Below are 17,615 nucleotides of genomic sequence, written 5' to 3' on the forward strand. Positions count from 1 at the left end.
TCACCTGTGAAATAAAAACAGTGATGGGTGTGATCAAGATCTTTAACCAGGTCTTCTAGTTTTACCTTTTGGAATTCTATTTGAGCAACTTGGTAAAGTTTAATTTTGAGAAATAAATACTACTTGTCAAAGATTCATAGTCTAATTATAAGTGTTATTCTTGATTTTCAGTAAAGGTGAAAGTCTCAGATGTTTGCCTCTTTATCTAATCAAATATTGCCTGGAAAATTCTGTTTTCTCCTTTACTCTCACGCTCAGAACACTTACGACACTACATGTGTGGGCTTTCAGGTAATACTGTGACACCAGCTGAATGTCCTACAATTCAGTTCACTTCTGACACTGCCTGGGGTTAATATCAGATCTCATAAATTAAGGGCTTAATCTTACAAGACTGTCTATCTCCCCGTTCAGATGCCAGTCACACATCCGGGTTGTTACCTGTAGTTTGGATCAGCAGGCTAAAAAATCAGAGGTTTCCATGACTTGCTCCTTGGGTTCCATTAATTTGTTAGAGTGGCTCACAGCACTCAGGAAAACTGTTTACTTAACTAGATTACTGGTTTATTACACTGGATATTGAAGGATACAAAATGAATAGCCAGATGAAGAGATAACATAGGGCGAAGCCTGGCAGGATCCTGAGCATAGATGCTCTTGTCCATGTGGAGTTTGGGGTGCACCACCCTCCCAGCATGTGGATGCATTCTTGTTCATGATTCTGGAAGCTCTCTGAATCCCATAGTTTATAGATTTTTTATGGAGGCTTCATCATGTAGGCATGATTGATTATTCACTCCACTTCTAGCCCCTCTCCTCTCTCAGTGCTGAAAGTTCCAAACTACTAATCCTAACTTGGTCTTTGTGGTTACCAGTCCCCACCCAAGAGCCCATCAAGAGTCGCCTCATTAGAACAAAAGCTGTTGGTATCACTCTGGAAATTCCAAAGGTTTTAAGAGCTCTTTGTCAGGAACGGGCCAAAGACTAAATAGGAGAACAAAAGTTTGTCCTAGCACCCGTTTTTTCAAGGCTTTTCATAAAGTAGGAGCTGGATTAAGTATGTAAATGGAGAAAAAGCAAAATCTTGTCTTCATCTGTTAAAGAAGCATTCTTTCTAACTTTAGGAAATAATAGAAATTACTGTATCCAAATCTTGAGATGTGTATGTGAGAGAGTGGGAGGGAGGAAGTTACTGTGTTAGGAACCAGGGACAGATATATACAAAATTATTATTCACAAATATATCCATTAGCTAGTTTCATGGGGACGAGTGTTAATATACATAGGGGAGAGAGAAGCTTTAATTCTTCATTTCAGTAAAAGAGTACTGGCTTTGTGTGTTAATATTAGCTACTCTGCATATACTTAACCTGTAATTTCCCATGACTTCTGCTCATTGGTATCTTGGCAACTCTGTATTTCCGGGGCAAAATCACAGGCCATAACTTGGCTGATACATCAGTGGGACATTAGTGGTGGCAGTATTGACCACTTCTTCCACCTGCAAAGGAGCTACCTGCCCTAGCCTCTGGAGAAGTCCCCTGCATACTAACCCTTGGAAGGGTTAGATACATTGAGTCTGGAAAGGGCGAGAGAAAGAAAATTAGTTATTTCTATCATCTTTCAGGTTTAACTGCACATTAAAGTGAGGACTTTCTTCATTATTCATGCATTTCATAAACAAGCTGACAGGATCATGGCAGAAGTTGGAAGTACAAAGTGGAGAGGTCTACCAAACTTGCATATTTTAATGCAATTACTAGTAACGCTTCATTAAATATGGTACAAGTGGTAAACTGGGTAGAACACCAGGTGAACAGGTATAGACCAGGACTGTTCTAATTAGGATGTACGGTCACTCTTCTTTGTTCCCATTGAGGTCTCCCTTGTTAACGTTAGTAGTTAATATCATTCCTTCTTATACTTTTATTTTTCCGGTGAGGCAAATATTGTCTTACTCATTAAAATTCTTTCTTGATTTGGGTTCTTCTTACCTTTCCAATCTTGTCTTTTGCCACCATTTGTAATTTACCCAAATTATTTGCATTTCACTGAATATGCAGTGCTCTGTTTTGCTAGTATTAAATTCTAATAGCATCTTTCTGTTGGTTGCCTCTGATGTTCTTCCTTCCTCATGGCATAACCTCCACTTGTCTTTTAAGATTGTTCAGATAGCTCTATTCACATACATAGTAATCTGCTGAAAAGCTGTCTCAGATCCCCTTTTCTTAATAGAAACCGCCATATTTCCGACATGCATTGGTCACGTGTTTTATTGCAGCTGTTTGCTTACTAATCTGTTTCTGCTTGTGGTTTTCCAAGTGTTGAGGGGGCTGAAATTGCCTTGCTGAGAACGTGACATAAAGTAGGAGCTGGATTAAATATGTACATGGAGAAAAAGCAAAATCTTGTCTTCATCTGTTAAGTATTCTTTCTGACTTTAGGAAATAATAGAAATTACTGTATCCAAATCTTGAGATGTGTATGTGAGAGAGGGAGGGAGGAAGGGAGGGCGAGAGAGAGGAGCTTGATTTCTCTTCCCTTTCAGTTTCCCTGTGTCTAGATTCTACTTAGGCAAAGGTAACTTTGCCTTCCCAGATTTTCAAACAATATAGTAACTTTACCTTCATAAATTTTCCATTTATCGTTTTCTGCTCTATGTTATGGGTATTTTAATACAACTGTGATTTCTCTACCAAGCTAGGCTCTTTAGAGGTCATAATTTGTATTTTGATCTTTATATCCTTCTGTAGTATATGTCACTGTTTCTTCAATAGTTGACCTGCTGTATTAGCTTAATACAAAATACCGTAGATTGGATGGCTTCAACAACAGAAATTATTTTCTCATAGTTACCGAGGCTGGATGTCTGAAATCAGGGTGCCAGCGTGTTTGGGCTTTGGTGAGCCCTCTCTTCCTGGTTTGCAGGCCACCTTCTTGCTCTGTCCTCACATGGCAAGGGGAAAGGAGAGAAGGAAGGGGGCTGGGTATGAGAGAGGTGAAACAGAAACAGCAAGCAACCTCCTTCTCTGGTGTCTCATAATAAGGACATTAATTCCATCATTAGGGCCCTACCCCCATGATCTTATCTATACCTAATTGCCTCCCAAGACCTCATCTCCAAATACTGTAATTTTATGTGTTAGGGCTTCAACATAAAATTTTTGGAAGAACACATTCAGTCCATCATCACATTTGCAACTGATTTGTGCAGTTAGTACATCTTTCTTTTTATTTCTACTGATTAGATTCAGGTATGGATTCAGGTATGCAGATATATTCTTGAAATGTTTGAATTTCATTGAGTTTTGTGAAGTAAATATTTTAGGTGTACCCTGTTTAAAGGAAAAGGGGCTGGGATTTACTGAAAGCTTACTACATGATAATTCATATTATATGGTATTCTATATAAGAGATGCTGGTGTGAGATTTTGTGAATGTCGAAGTTCCTTTTGTTATCTTCTCCCACTTAGTTTTTGTGTAATTTTTGATCGTGCGTTATGTTCCTTCATTCCTTCACATCTCTTGAGATGTTATTTAAGTCAGTAGATATTTATTGAGCATATATTCTGTGCCAAGTACTGTGCTAGTTGCTAGGAATACAGTGGTGAGCAAACAGCCATAGTTGCTTATACTATTTATTATTTTAGCATTACAGTATTACATTTCATATGATATTTTGCTTGCTGCTTTTATCAGCATTCACCTGTATCAAATATGTTACCTTTATTTTTAAAATTAGGGTGGGGGAAAACTTTAAGTGTAGTTCCTTTAGAGAGTAATTTTTTTTTCAGTTGACCCTTAAATTAGCATATGCCATGAGCCTAAGACTAATCGGGTATAGAAGGGGTAAACCAATAATAATGATTTTTGTCATAGATTTCTGATTCCAGATTTTGGGTAGGGAGAGGAAAGCTTTAATTTCAAGAGATAATAGCCTCATAATGTATGAAGTCCTATAGAGCTTGATTAGATTAGATGGGAATAAAATTGAAACTGCTTTAAATTTCTGCTTTTCAAATTTTTTCTGCTGTGTATATATATAAATTCCAGATATTTTTCAAAATTTTGACGTAATCACAAATTTTATTAAAATTAAGGTTTGGAGCGCCTGGATGGTTGTCAGTTGAGTGTCTGACTCTTGATTTCAGCTCAGGTCATGATCCCAGGGGTCCTGATGTGGAGCCCTGCATCTGGAGCTGCACTTCAGGCTCAGTATTCAGCACAGTCTGTTAAGGATTCTCTTCCTCTCCCTCTGCCCCGCCGCCTGTTTGCATGCTCACTCCCTCTTGCTCTTGCTCTCTCCCTCTCTCTCTGAAGTAACTAAATAAAATCTTAAAAAAAAAAAAAGTTTAACTCCAGAGTTTCTTTGTTACCCAAAAAAGACATTTTTAAATTAAAATTAAGATAAATTTTCTTCATTGGCATATGTTTTTCCTATGTTTTAATAGCTCTGAAGTTGAATGTCTTTCAAATATCAGTAATGGTCTAGAATTTTTATTTTAAAGATTTTATTTATTTATTTGACAGAGAGAGAGCGCACAAGCAGGGGGAGTGGCAGGCAGAGGCAGAGGGAGAAGCAGGCTCCCCGCAGAGCAGGGGGAGCCTAATGTGGAACTGGATCCCAGGACTCTGGGATCATGATCTGAGCCGAAGGCAGTTGCTTAACCAACTGAGCCACCCAGGCACCCTAGAATTCTTAAAATATTGGAGAGTCTTACAGTTGATCCTGATTTAGATTTGATGAATATTGTGCTGTTAGCTCTTTGAAGTTTTAGGAAAAGCACATATTTAAGTATTGGATGGCTAGTAGTTTGGAAGCATCATTCAAATTTCTTGAAAGAAAGGCTTCTGAGTATTCAGTGTAAGATTGACTTAATTATTGGCATGTTTCAACTCAGAAGTTTTAAGAAACATAAGTATATTGCTTTTATATTTAGTTGGTAGTCTTCAAAAATTGTTCAGATCATTATAAGGATTTGTGGATAAAATTATATCCTTATTTGTGATTCTTAGAGATTTTCCTTTTTTTAAAAATTTATAGTTGAACAGTACAAAACTTTAAGTTATAGAATCATGTTAATGGAATGAAGTCTTCTAAATGTGCTAATTTTTAAAATTACTGAATTTCTTACTGATGTTAAGAAATGTGGCTGGGTATTTAAAATGTATTTTTTATTATAATACCTGTAGGTATTAGGATAGGATACCTATGTAAAACAATTTGAACAATGCAGTTTTTATAAAAGAAAGAAGTGACAGTTTCTCCTTTTGTATGCCCCAGAATTTGCTGAAATTTTATATTCATTCAGTAAAATACAAAATGAAAGTGAGAATTGAGTTAGTAGCTTTAAAAAAAAAAGCCACCAGGAAAAACTAAAACATACTTGAGCAAACCTTTGTGTTCTAAGGAATTAAATTCATATTTTTCAGGAATAGTTGGAAAAGAAATGCCAGTAGCCTTTTAAAAATACTATTTGGATCAGCTTTGCTTTCTAGTATTCAGTTTGAATATTTTTATTTCTCTATTAGAAAATTTCACCATCAGTAACTTAATTTTTCTTAATTTATAATTTCTCTGACTTTTAAGCAATTACCTTTTTATTTTATTTTATTTTTTATTTATTTATTTTTTTAAAAAGATTTTATTTATTTATTTGACTGAGAGAGAGACAGCGAGACCAGGAACACAAGCAGGGGGAGTGGGAGAGCGAGAAGCAGGCCTCCCGCCAAGCGGGGAGCCCCATGCGGGACTCGATCCCAGGACCCTGGGATCATGACCTGAGCCGAAGGCAGACGCTTAACGACTGAGCCACCCAGGCGCCCAAGCAATTACCTTTTTAAATACTTTCTATTTTTTATACTCCCATTAAAAAGAAGAACTTCATAGATATGATTGGCTGAAATGTACAACCTTCTTCAGACTTATAAATTCATAAATATATACATTTATAAATATAGATCTAATTTCTGATCTAGGAAAATCAAGGTTTTTGAAGACCTTGGATATTTATATTAGAAAAAGATAAAATTCAAACTATAATCAAGGGATAAGGTGCTAATAAGAAAATAGTAAATAGTGATCTGTCATAAAGAGATTGTCAGTGTATATAACAACATATAGGGTCTTTGACATTCCGGAGAATTACATGCAGACAACAAAACTAAAACCCAGAATCTCTGAATACTGTGGGTAGTCTGCTAGACTGAATGTTCACTTAGACTTGAATTAATTTATTAGTGTCACAGCATTTTAAATATTAAAATATAAAGAAGTGAACTTTTATGTTGTAATTTGAAAATCCAGAAGAGGCTTTTTTCTCAGCTCAGATTTCTGCTTAAAGATAGAGCATTAAATATGTAGTCCTCAAAGAATATATGACTTTTTGAAAGCATCAAATTAAAGCTTTTTTGCTTGCAAGCAGAACAGACTGATTTTGGTTCTCTTAAGCCCAAAAGAAAGTGAGAGAAGAGACAGATTTATTGGAAGGATATTGAGGTAGAACTTAGAATCACAGGTTGGGTTAAACTACCAAGCCAAGGATATGGGAATGGGGTACCTCAGGGGCTGGACGGGTAGTTGCTGGATGTTTCCTTTAGGTTACTGCCAAAGGGGTGATTTAGTCCAGTAACTTCCAGTCTGTGTTCTCTCCATATTTCACATTTCTGGGGTGAAATGTCCAATTGGCTGACCCTAGGATTAATCCACTTTTTGCAGGGGGAAGGGGGCAAGTAATGGACAGGGAAAGTATTGATACCTGGAGGACCATCTTTGTGTATTATATCCCTTTCTGAGAAAGTGGGAACCGTGAGCTGGGGAGCCAACCTCATTGGTATATGCTCTAACCAGCATATGTGCATGCATATACAGTATCCCCAATTCATACAGGTAAAGTATTAAAATTGTTACCTTAAAACTGTTATGAGGTTATAACTATGACTTGCAAGAAAGAACCCCTGTTCTTTCATTGTGAGAAATTCATTGTTCTTAACCTCTCTGAATTGTTGAAATGCTTACAATTTGAAGCATAGCTTTTGCTTAAGTTCCTATCAAAGTGTTTCCATAACAAAAGACAGTTCCCTCCCGAAAGAAAAATTCTGTTGCATGATGCTTAGCTTCATGGAACCTCATGAGGGGGGGAAAAAAAAAGTCTAGAACTTAGTGATTATGGTCTGGGCAGAATATAATAGTTGCTTTAAGGGAGTAATAAAGTGCTTCGGGAGCATTAGAGTAAGAAGTTGATTTCTGAGGATTAGGGAAAGCTTCCTGAGACAGGAGGCAGTTTAGCTCAATCCAGCTAGAGGGAACAATGAGCAGTCAGGAAAAACTATCTGGGATAAATCAGAGTGTCTTGCTGATACATAGAATTTTGCATTTAAAAAGATTTTACAAGTTTTGAAGGTTTTTTTGTTTGTTTTTAGTAGAGAGATAAAGCAGAGCTTTGCCTTGGGGAACTGGTGTCTAATTTAGGTGAGCTAGGGAAATCACTTAGGAGGCTATTATGGGAGTTTAGGATAGAGGAAATGAGAACTTGAAATAGGGTGATATTAGTGGAAATGGACATGAAGATTCTCAAACATTGGGGTTACCATTCTGTAGACATTATCAGTCATTCTCATCTTGCCCAAATTTCTTCGTAGGCTTTTCTAAATTGTTTCCTAAACTGCAGTTTACTTTTTCTGTTTCGTCTCTAATCTGTGCTATCGGCAGTGGTCCGGCTATTATGTAAATATCCTTTTCTTCCCATGATTAAAATTTTTATGCACCCTCCTCCTTGCTTAAGTTAAAATTTAAAATCTTTATCATGATGTTTTAAGATGTGTATGATTGTGTCTCTGCTTCACTTGCTATTCCCCAGTTTGCTCCCCTTGTTTTTTTCTGCTTTTCTAAACTACTCAGAGTTCTGTGGTGGATCATGCTCTTATGTCAGTGACTTTGCGCATACTCTACCCCTCTGCCTGGAACAGGGACCCCTCTTTTCTTTGTGCTCATCTTTTTAAGATACATACAAAAGTCTGCATGTAGGCAAATCTTAGCCCAGTAAGTACTTTATGATTTCTTCCATCATTGTATGTATAGATTTTGTTATGCTATCTTTTTTGTTTATATTGTGAATTCCCCAAAGGCAGGTAGACTCTTGTATATTTTCCTATTACAGAGTAGCTTAGAGATGCATATTTGCCCTTCCTTCCCTGCCTCCCTCCCTCCCCCCCCCTCCCCCCCCGGGTATAACTAGATGACATGACTTTCTAAGAGTATGGATTCTGAAGCCAAAATGCTTAGGTTAAAATCCTGGCTCTGCCACTTACTAGTTGTGCAACCATGGGCAGGTTATTTAACCTCTTTGTTTCTTAGTTGCTTACTGATGATAAGATGAATGAAATAATGCTGCCTAACTCAGGGTGGTTGTGAGGATTGAATTAGTATGTCCAAAGTGCTGAGACCAGTGTCTGGTATTAGTGGTTATCTGTTGGTTCCTATTGCTGTTACACATTATAGTTTAAATATGAATCTGTACTACTACTGCAAAAACAGTTGCACATACAGTACTTCCTAAATCTGTTTGTAAAGTGGCATGTTCCTGATTTTTTTTTCCTACTGTAGGTGGGTTGTGTACTATTCCCACCAAAGCAGGCTTCAGGATATTCACCAAATATTTATTGAGCACTTCCTATTTGTCAGACATATTCTTTGTAGTTGTGATATGTATTTATATATATAGGTGAACAAATATGTGAGCAGATAGTAAATGTAATAAATTATATATTATGTTACTTGATTGTAAGGGCAGTGGAAAAATATGAAGGGTAGGGGAAATGAGTGTTAAGGTATTGGAGAGGAACTTGTAATTTTAAATACGGTGGTCAGACTAAGCCTTATATATAGAAGAGCATTACAGGCAGAGAAATCTTCCCACACAGAAGTCCTTACGTAAGAGTGTGCCCTGCCTTTTCACAGACTAACAAGGTCGTCACTGTGGCTGGAGTAGACTGACCAGGGAGAGGAGGTAAAGGGGATTGGAGTTAGCTTTTGTAAGACATTGTGGACCATTGTAAGGATTTTGGGCTTTACTCTGAATGGAGTTGGGAGCCAGTGTGGAGTTTTGAGTAGAGAAGTAACATTCGACTTACGTGTTAAGAGGATTGTTTTACAAATGACTGTGCTGAAAATGTGCTTTACGTAAAATAAGCTAGAAGCAGGGGTTGTTGAAGATGAAGGTAATGATATTATTGAAGAATGATAGTGGTTCAGGTAACTGGAGGTGGTGAGGATTAGTCATATTCTTTTTATATTTTGAAGGTACAACTGACAGGATTTCCTGTAGATAGGCTGTGCTGTAGAGAGAAAGAATGGAGTCAAGAATGACTAGGCTGTGGTGTAAGAGAGAAAGAATGGAGTCAGAAATGACTCAAGGGTTTTGCCTAAGCAGCTAGAAGATGGAATTTCATCACACAGCAATGGGAAAGGCTGTGGCAGGGGCATTTTATGGGAAAGATCAGGAGTTCAGTTTTGGACATGCTGAATTTTATATTGATGTGGAGCAGGTGGTCGGATGGATGATGAATGTGGAGATCAGGAGATAAAATGGGCATATAGATGGTATTTAAAATCTCCAGACTGGATAAGATCCCCAAGTGTGGGCAGAGAAGAGAGATTCTGAGCTTTGGGTTGCTCTAGAGTTAAGTTTGGGAAACCTATAAAGGGAAATGAGCAACAAAGATCAGTGATTTAAAAGAAAATAAGGAAAAATGGTCATCAGTGTGAAATACTCTTTCTAGGCTAATTAAAGATGAAGTGTGAGAATTGACCTTTGGATTTAACAATGTGGAGGTCATTGATGACTTTGTTAAGAGCAGATTAATTTTAGTGGTGGGCTGAAAGCTTGTTTGGAGCGGGTTTGAAAGATAACAGGAAGGAGACAACTCTTTTAAGGAATTTTCCTGCCCAGGACAGCAAATAAATAATGTAAGGGATAGGAGGGTAAGTGGAAATTTTTGAGATGGGAGAAATACTGACATATTTGCATGGTAATGGGAATGATTCATTAGAGATTAAAAAGTAGATACAGATGTAGTTGATAGGAGAAAGGAGAGAATTACACAAGTGATGCTCCCGAGTAGGTGCACAAAAGGAGAGAATCTGGTATGTTAACAGATGAGAGAATGAATAGTTCATCTGTGATTACAGGTGGGAATTCAGGGAATACGAGATCCTGCTAGCAGGTGGATAAATGTGGTGGAACTCTGGAAATTCTTCACTGCTTCAGTTTTGTTAAGTGAAGCAGGAAGCAAAGTCATTGAGTGTGATGTTAAGGAAGAACTCAGTGGGGGTTTGAGGAGATAAAATAGTTATCTACAGGAGCCTGAGAGTGAATAAACTGGGGAAATTTATTACCTGTCAGCATTAATAGTGTACTTGAGTCCAACTAGCATGGTGTGGTGCATTTTTCTGTAGTTTCTTTCTCTTTTACATTAAACCCATGTAGTTGATTTTGAGTACAATGAAGGCAAAGGGGGACTAGAGAGTCAACTGTATGCAAGGTGGTGATTATTTAAGCTGGATAATGAAGAGAGTGGATATCAAAGGGGATGAAGGACAGTAAAAAGGTAGAAGGATCAGTGCATTGGAGATCCTGGTAGAGTCAAAGAATTTTTGGAGCAAGTACAATAATATATTTTCTAGTTCATCAAGAACTGTAAAAAATATAACTAAGGTTTGACAAAACTAGGTGGTGACATATAGGTGTTTTTTCCTATTCTCTCTTATCTGTTAGCTGCAATACTTCATGTATTTTTTTTGAACGAAGTAGTTTTGTTAATGGTGGAAGGAGGAATATTGGATAAAAGATTTTCTCCTCTTTAATGAAGGGAATAGTTAAAGAAGTATTCTTAGGCCAGAGAGATTGCCTGAAATTCTTAGTCTGTTGTGTAACAACAGTACATAAGATAAGCCCAACCATTTTATTGTGGTCTACCAGAGGTCTTGCTCACTCTTCTAATTCTTTTCCTGGTAATGCCACCTGGAAAGTTGTCTGCCATAGTTCTACTGTAATATTCTCAGATGTTCTCCCTGTTCTGAGTTTCTTGAGGAAAAACAACCATTGAGTGCTTATTAAGTGTAAGTTACTTTGCTAACACACACTCTGCTTACACTAATGTTAATCTTCACAGTTCTGTGAAGTAGGTACAGTTATTTCCATTTTTTAAAAAGATTTATGTATTTGACAGACAAAGAGATAATGAGAGCAGGAGCACAAGCAGGGGGAGTGGGAGGAGAAGCGGGCCTCCTGCCGAACAGAGAGCCCCATGCAGGGCTCGATTCCAGGACCCTGGGATCACGACCCCAGCCGAAGGCAGACGCTTAGTGACTGAGCCACCCAGGCGCTCCCCAGTTATTTCCATTTTATAGATGGGGAAACAAAGGAGGGATTATCTTAGATAATCTTATATGAGAAATGAAAAAGTGACTGAGCTGAAATTTGAACTCAGCCAAGCTTCCAGTTTATTTTCTTGGTTTCATCACATATAGGTGGACATTCTCAGGAAGGTTATCTATTTCATTGTTCATGTGTTTGTTTTCCACATGTTCAGACAGTTCTTGGACCAGCGTATAAATTGTCCTTGTAGTAGATGCTGTGCTTTTAATGATACGTTTTTCTTCCTTTTAAGAGTGTAGATACAGAAAAATCCTAAGTAATTATGTCTTTAATTAGTAATTTTAGAGTAACACAAAACTCTGGGGCATACTTCAAAATATGAATAAAAATAATCTGTATATGACAGAGCAGAAAATAGGCACATATTAGTCTACTAAAAGCCATTATTGCAAATACTGTTAGACTCTTTGAGCCTCATCTTCAAACTCAAGATTCTCCAGGATGAACCCTGTATACTAAAATGTACAATAATCTCCCACCACCTGTGAATGTGTATTTTTTTATTTCAATTTTTTGTATTTTTATATTTCAATAACAGAAACATAAAGCCTTCATCATTTACATATTTCAGTCTCCTTAAAAAGAAAACCCGGGGTGCCTGGGTGCCTCAGTCGATTAAGCATCAGACTTTTTTTTTTTAACTCTAAATTCCTTCTTTTGTATTTTTTTTATTATTATGTTATGTTAATCACCATACATTACATCATTAGTTTTTGATGTAGTGTTCCATGATTCATTGTTTGTATATAACACCCAGTGCTCCATTCAGTACATGCCCTCTTTAATACTCATCACCAGGCTAACCCATCCCCCCACCCCCTCCCCTCTAGAACCCTCAGTTTGTTTCTCAGAGTCCATAGTCTCTCATGGTTCATCTTAAGCATCAGACTCTTGATCTCAGCTCAGGTCTTGATTTCTGGGTCATGAGTTCAGGCCCCACACTGGACTCCAAGCTGGGCATGGAGCCTACTTAAAAAAGAAAAGAAAAAAAACCCAACAATTACTGATTTCTTTACTTTGCACCACATGAGTTTGTCTCTGCGTCAGTGTGGAAAGATTTTTTTTTTTTTTTAATTTTATTTATTTATTTGAGAGAGAGAGTGAGAGAGAGAAAGAGCACAAGAGGGGGGAGCAGGAGAGGGAGAAGCAGACTCCCTGCCGAGCAGGGAGCCCGATGCGGGACTCGATCCCGGGACTCCAGGATCATGACCTGAGCTGAAGGCAGTCGCTTAACCAACTGAGCCACCCAGGCGCCCAGTGTGGAAAGATTTTTGTCGTTGTTTTTTACTTCTACCTTTCTCAGTACACAAGATTACACCTGAGAAAAAAATTTAAGGTCACATCTCCACAGAACATTTTCCTGTACAGTTGAAAGTGATTCGTGAGATAGACTTTAATGTTAATGAGCGTTTTATTTATTCTTTAAATGAATCATCTGCATTTTAGAATTCCTTTCTGCCATTAAAAAATATATATCCTGTTGTTTTATTCTTCAAATTTTGTGAGACTTTAATCTGGCAGTTCTCATTTTCCCAGCCTTACTAATTTTCAGGAACCAGTGTAATCCTCAACAAAAGGAATTGTGTATTGCAGTGGTACTCAATGTGTGTGGGGGGGCAGCAATTTTCCCCCCAGGGTTCATTTGGCATTTTCTGGAGATATTTTTGGTTGTCACCACTCTGGGTGGGACTGCTACTGGCAGCAAGTTGTAGAGGCCAGGGACTTTGCTAAACACCCTACAATGTACAGGACATTCCACCATAACATAGAACTCCGTAGCCAAAAATGTCAGTAGTGGTTGGGAAATTTGTTTGTCCCTTTTAAGCTTCTACTTTTAGGTCTTGTACTTTTCCACTTTGTTTTTCCATATTCTATTCATTCTTCTGCAGGTCCAACTTGCAGTCCTACTTTGTCCTGAAGCCTTTCCTAGATAGCTCTAAGCCTACATTTTGTATTTCCTTTCTCTAGGTTCTGTTGTAGCATCACTAAATCTCCACAACTAGTTGTTTATGATGTCTTATTTGTTTATTGTCTTTGTATCTTGTTTTCTAAACTAATATTATTAGTGGAGGATCAATGTTGTATTTCTTCTGAATTTTCTAACTGCAGTTGACCCTGATGGTATAGTGTGAGTTGGTAGAATGCAAAAAGGGCCCAGGGCCTACTAGGTTCTGGCAAACTTGAGGGTGAAGGAATGGACCAATGCTTGTTGATGGGAATTTGGATTGTGGGGAAAGTGATAGCAGTAGCGGTGAAAGTGGTAAGAAGAGCTACTCTCTTGAAGTAGGGGACAGAATAGATCCACCTCAGCCATTGAGCTAGTGCTATTAAAAAACTCTGGTATCCTCTGAGTTCTGAATTGGTTGTCTCTTCAACCTGAGCCTTGCTGTTAGAGGAGATGTATCTTTGGTTCAGCTGTTTATGGGGGACAGAAGGGTTCATGTTGGTATATTAATAAATTTTAGAAAGATTTTCAATAAGGGGCCAAAGGTTAGCTAAGACTTGAGCTAAGGCTAACTAGAACACACTGTTTCTTCAGCTTTTTGCTTTAATTGGTAGGGAGAGATGGGTGGTGAGTAGAGAAAAGTAACTTGACTCTTTAGACATGTTAGAATCCTTATCATGAATATATAAGTTGCCAAAGAAGAAACCCAAGTTCATGCTGAGGTATTATCTGAACGTTTGTGTTACCTCTTGAAGCTTTTCTTTTCCATCGGATTGGATCCTTGATGTGTACAACTATCAGGAGATATTTTAGTACTCTTAATTTGAAAAATTCACTTTCAGTATTTTGTATTAAAACTTTTTTGCTTTGAAGCAGGTAAATACCATGCCATCTTCAGATATGAGTTTCTGAGCAAGAAAATGTTTTAATATTTCAAGGGTAATTTCAAAATTGGAACAGTGAGACAAAGATTTTAGTGTCACTTCATTCATGTAAAAACAATTGCTATTTTTTTAAGCAGTCAGTACAAAATGGGAATATAAAAGTTATGTTCATATTCATGTCACATAGTAACTTACTTTTTCCATGATACCATAAGAGTAAGAAAAAGACAATTTTAAAGGGGTGGGGGGATGGGGCAGTGGTTCTTAATTGGGGACAATTTTTGTCTTCTGTGTAACATTTGGCAATGTTTGTAGATGTTTATGGTTGTCACAACTTTTGAGAGAGTGGGGATTGGGCACTACTGACTTCAAGCAGGTAGAGGCCACGGACGCTGCTCAGCATCCTACACTACACAGGACATTCCCCTATTACAAAGAATTACCAGGCTCACAGTGTCAGTGGTGCCAAAGTTGAGGAACCCCAGGATGAGAGGATTGTAGAGGACCTATTCAGACACAAAAGAAATGTCTTGTGACCAATGAACATAGGTTAAAATATTCAGTTTTACTAGCCGTGAAGGAAATGCAAATTGAAGTGTTTTCCTGCTATTAAATTGTGATAGGAGTTTTGAAAAAATTTAATACTTGAATGAAATAGGTGTATCTATACTGATGACACTCTAAAGTGGTACAGCATTTCTGAGAGGCTTTTGAAAGTATGTATCAGAAGTTGATATTTATATTTTAGACTCAGTAATTCCTTAAGGAATCTATCCTAAAGTAATAAACAGATACCTCTGAAGTTTATTATTAGGATGTTAACTGCAATTATTTTTAATTTTAATCAGCTGGAAGAAAACCTAACTCTTAGTAAAGTGGTGGTTATTAAATAATGGTGCAACTATATGTGATACAAATTAAAAATCCTATCAGAGATTACTGCGCATGTGACAATACCCATAGTGAATAAGGAGGGAAAGAAAAGGGATAGCAAAATAGAATGCCATATTTTAATGAATGAGTAGAATAAAGTTTAGTGAAAAATACACTAAAATGTGTTTTAATGATAATTACTGGGCAGTTCATGGGCAGTTTTAATTTAATGTAATTAAAATACAGTTTCTATCTCTATTTTCTAATTTTTATGACTGTACTATTAATATAATCAGAAAAAAATATTTTTTACACTTTGGTAAAATTTTGTAGTACTTCTACCATTTCTTAGGGTATTTCCTGAGTAGTTGGTCCTTTCCCGTATACCAAGTTTCCTTTTGTGTTGGGTCTATTTCTGGGCTCTCTGTTCTATGATATATTTTATTTGTTGATTTAATTGATAAAATATGGTATAATCATGATGAAAAAGGAGTATTCTCTTGATTGGGGCCCTGCCTACAGAATTTTTCTGAACTAGTAATTTGTATTTTAAAGTTAGTTTTTTAAAAATGCTGTCATGATGTTGTGTAAGCAATTCACAATATGTTCTTATTTTTGCCACGTGTTTTTGCTTATGTAATTCAATATTCAGATTAAATTTACTTGGTTTTGCTCTCTCCTGTCATGTAGAAATTCTGACACTTTTTTTAAAAAAGATTTTTATTTATTTGAGAGAGAGAGATCACAAGCAGGAGGGGCAGAGGGAGAAGCAGACTCCCTGCTGAGCAGGGATACCGATGCGGGACTTGACCCCAGGACCCTGGGATCATGACCTGAGCTGGAGGCAGACACCCAACCGACTGAACCACCCAGGTGCCCCAAATTCTGACACTTTAAATCTCCTGATTAGAATAGCTGCCCTTAAATTTCTTTTTGTTTTTATTCATTCATTCTTCACATACTCCCCTTTGATACTTGCAAGTGGTGTGGTATTTGCTATCCCCTGGAGGTAATAGGGCTCTCTGGTGCTCTCTTGGGTTAGCTTCCCACACAGATTTTGTGTGGAAACCATCGAGGCTGAGTAGAAGTAATCTTAATAGAATTTCGAACGGTAAGAGGCAGTAGGTTAAGATGGTGGTCACTGGCCCCTAAAGTGTTCTAGAATCAGCTGAGAAAATAAGAGAGATTTTCTGCCCTTGAGCCTCTAAAAAATACCTTTAACCTGAGCATCGTGAGGGAAATGTGGTGGTTTTAGTATAGACTTGTAAATTCCTATGGAGATCAAAAGGTCATTGTGTGATATTTCATGGTATCTTTATTAGTGATATGAGTTGTGCCTTTCTAAAGGAGAAACTGCATAAAAGGAAAGAAGAAAAAGCCGAGGGAGGTGAGGTTTAAAAAAATTAATGAGTAATAATTTTCAGTAAATTCTTTTTTTTTTTAAAGATTTTATTTATTTGACAGAGAGAGCGAGCGAGAGCAGGAACACAAACAGGGGGAGTGGGAGAGGGAGAAGCAGGCTTCCCGCCAAGCAGGGAGTCCGATGTGGGACTCGATCCCAGGACCCTGGGATCATGACCTGAGCCGAAGGTAGACGCTTAACGACTGAGCCACGCAGGGGCCCCAAATTTCAGTAAATTCTTGAATTTTAGCAAAGTAGATTAAATAATGAGTATTTTTTGGAAAATTTAATGTGGAGGAATTGATTTGATTCTAAAGTTGAAAATGTATGTTTTATGAGCATCTTTTTAGAATAATTTTATTTTCATTGGAAAAATAAGTTTTTTTTCGTTCATTTCTAGTTTCTACTCAACCATGAATACATTCCTAAGAAAATATTTTTTGTTGCCAAATTCTTAATTTGCTCATGGCCTGTTTTTGTGTTCAAATTATAATATTCAGGGAAGCATTTTCTGTTTTTGTTTTTATCACATAGTTGTAGTGTAACAAAAAGCTGCATCTTACACATTTTTGTAGAAGTGGTTTTTCATCTATGGTGTAGTGACCTCTGAATTGCATCTCTTAGATCTAATTCAGAGTAACTCTGCTTTTGATACCTTTGAAACTTAAAATACAGAGTGTACAAAATTCATTTTAGTTTATGGGACTTAATTCCTGTCAGACAAGTTAATATCATAGTCTTTGAAGAGCCCCATAGTTTGCTTACCTGGGCTCTATCTTTTCTTGTCTAGCTGTTCCCATTAATGTGTGTGGCTGTTTTGTGTGTGTGTGTGTGTGTGTGTTTGTGGATTTTTTGTTTTTGTTTTTGATAGCATGGGTGGATTGAAAAGTAGTTAATGGAAAGATGGGGGAAAAACTCCTGTGTGTGTAGAAATACTAATTTGTAAAACAAATTATTACTTAATGGCTCTATTAAACAACAAAAAGAATTTTTAATTTAAGAAATGAAAAGCCGGGGGGCGCCTGGGTGGCTCATTCAGCTGGGCATTGGACTCTTGATTTTGGCTCAGGTTA

General features: G+C 37.2%; 1 protein-coding gene across 4 annotated transcripts in view; it reads left to right on the plus strand.

The window, feature by feature from the left end:
• PPP4R2 (protein phosphatase 4 regulatory subunit 2) overlaps positions 1–17,615 on the plus strand; it is a 51,518-nt gene that overhangs the window by 14,945 nt on the left and 18,958 nt on the right. Inside the window, exon 1 of one of the 4 annotated variants that reach the window (XM_081820897.1) lies at positions 5,921–5,924. The exons of the other annotated variants lie outside the window; for them this stretch is intronic. The gene's annotated coding sequence lies outside the window, so the exon portion shown is untranslated. Of the gene's footprint in view, positions 1–5,920; positions 5,925–17,615 lie in introns of those variants that run through there. 4 annotated transcript variants of the gene reach the window in all.

The sequence above is a fragment of the Leptonychotes weddellii genome, chromosome 1 (assembly GCF_054177405.1).
Source record: "Leptonychotes weddellii isolate Sample4059 chromosome 1, ASM5417740v2, whole genome shotgun sequence".
Classification (NCBI taxonomy): Eukaryota; Metazoa; Chordata; class Mammalia; order Carnivora; family Phocidae; genus Leptonychotes; species Leptonychotes weddellii.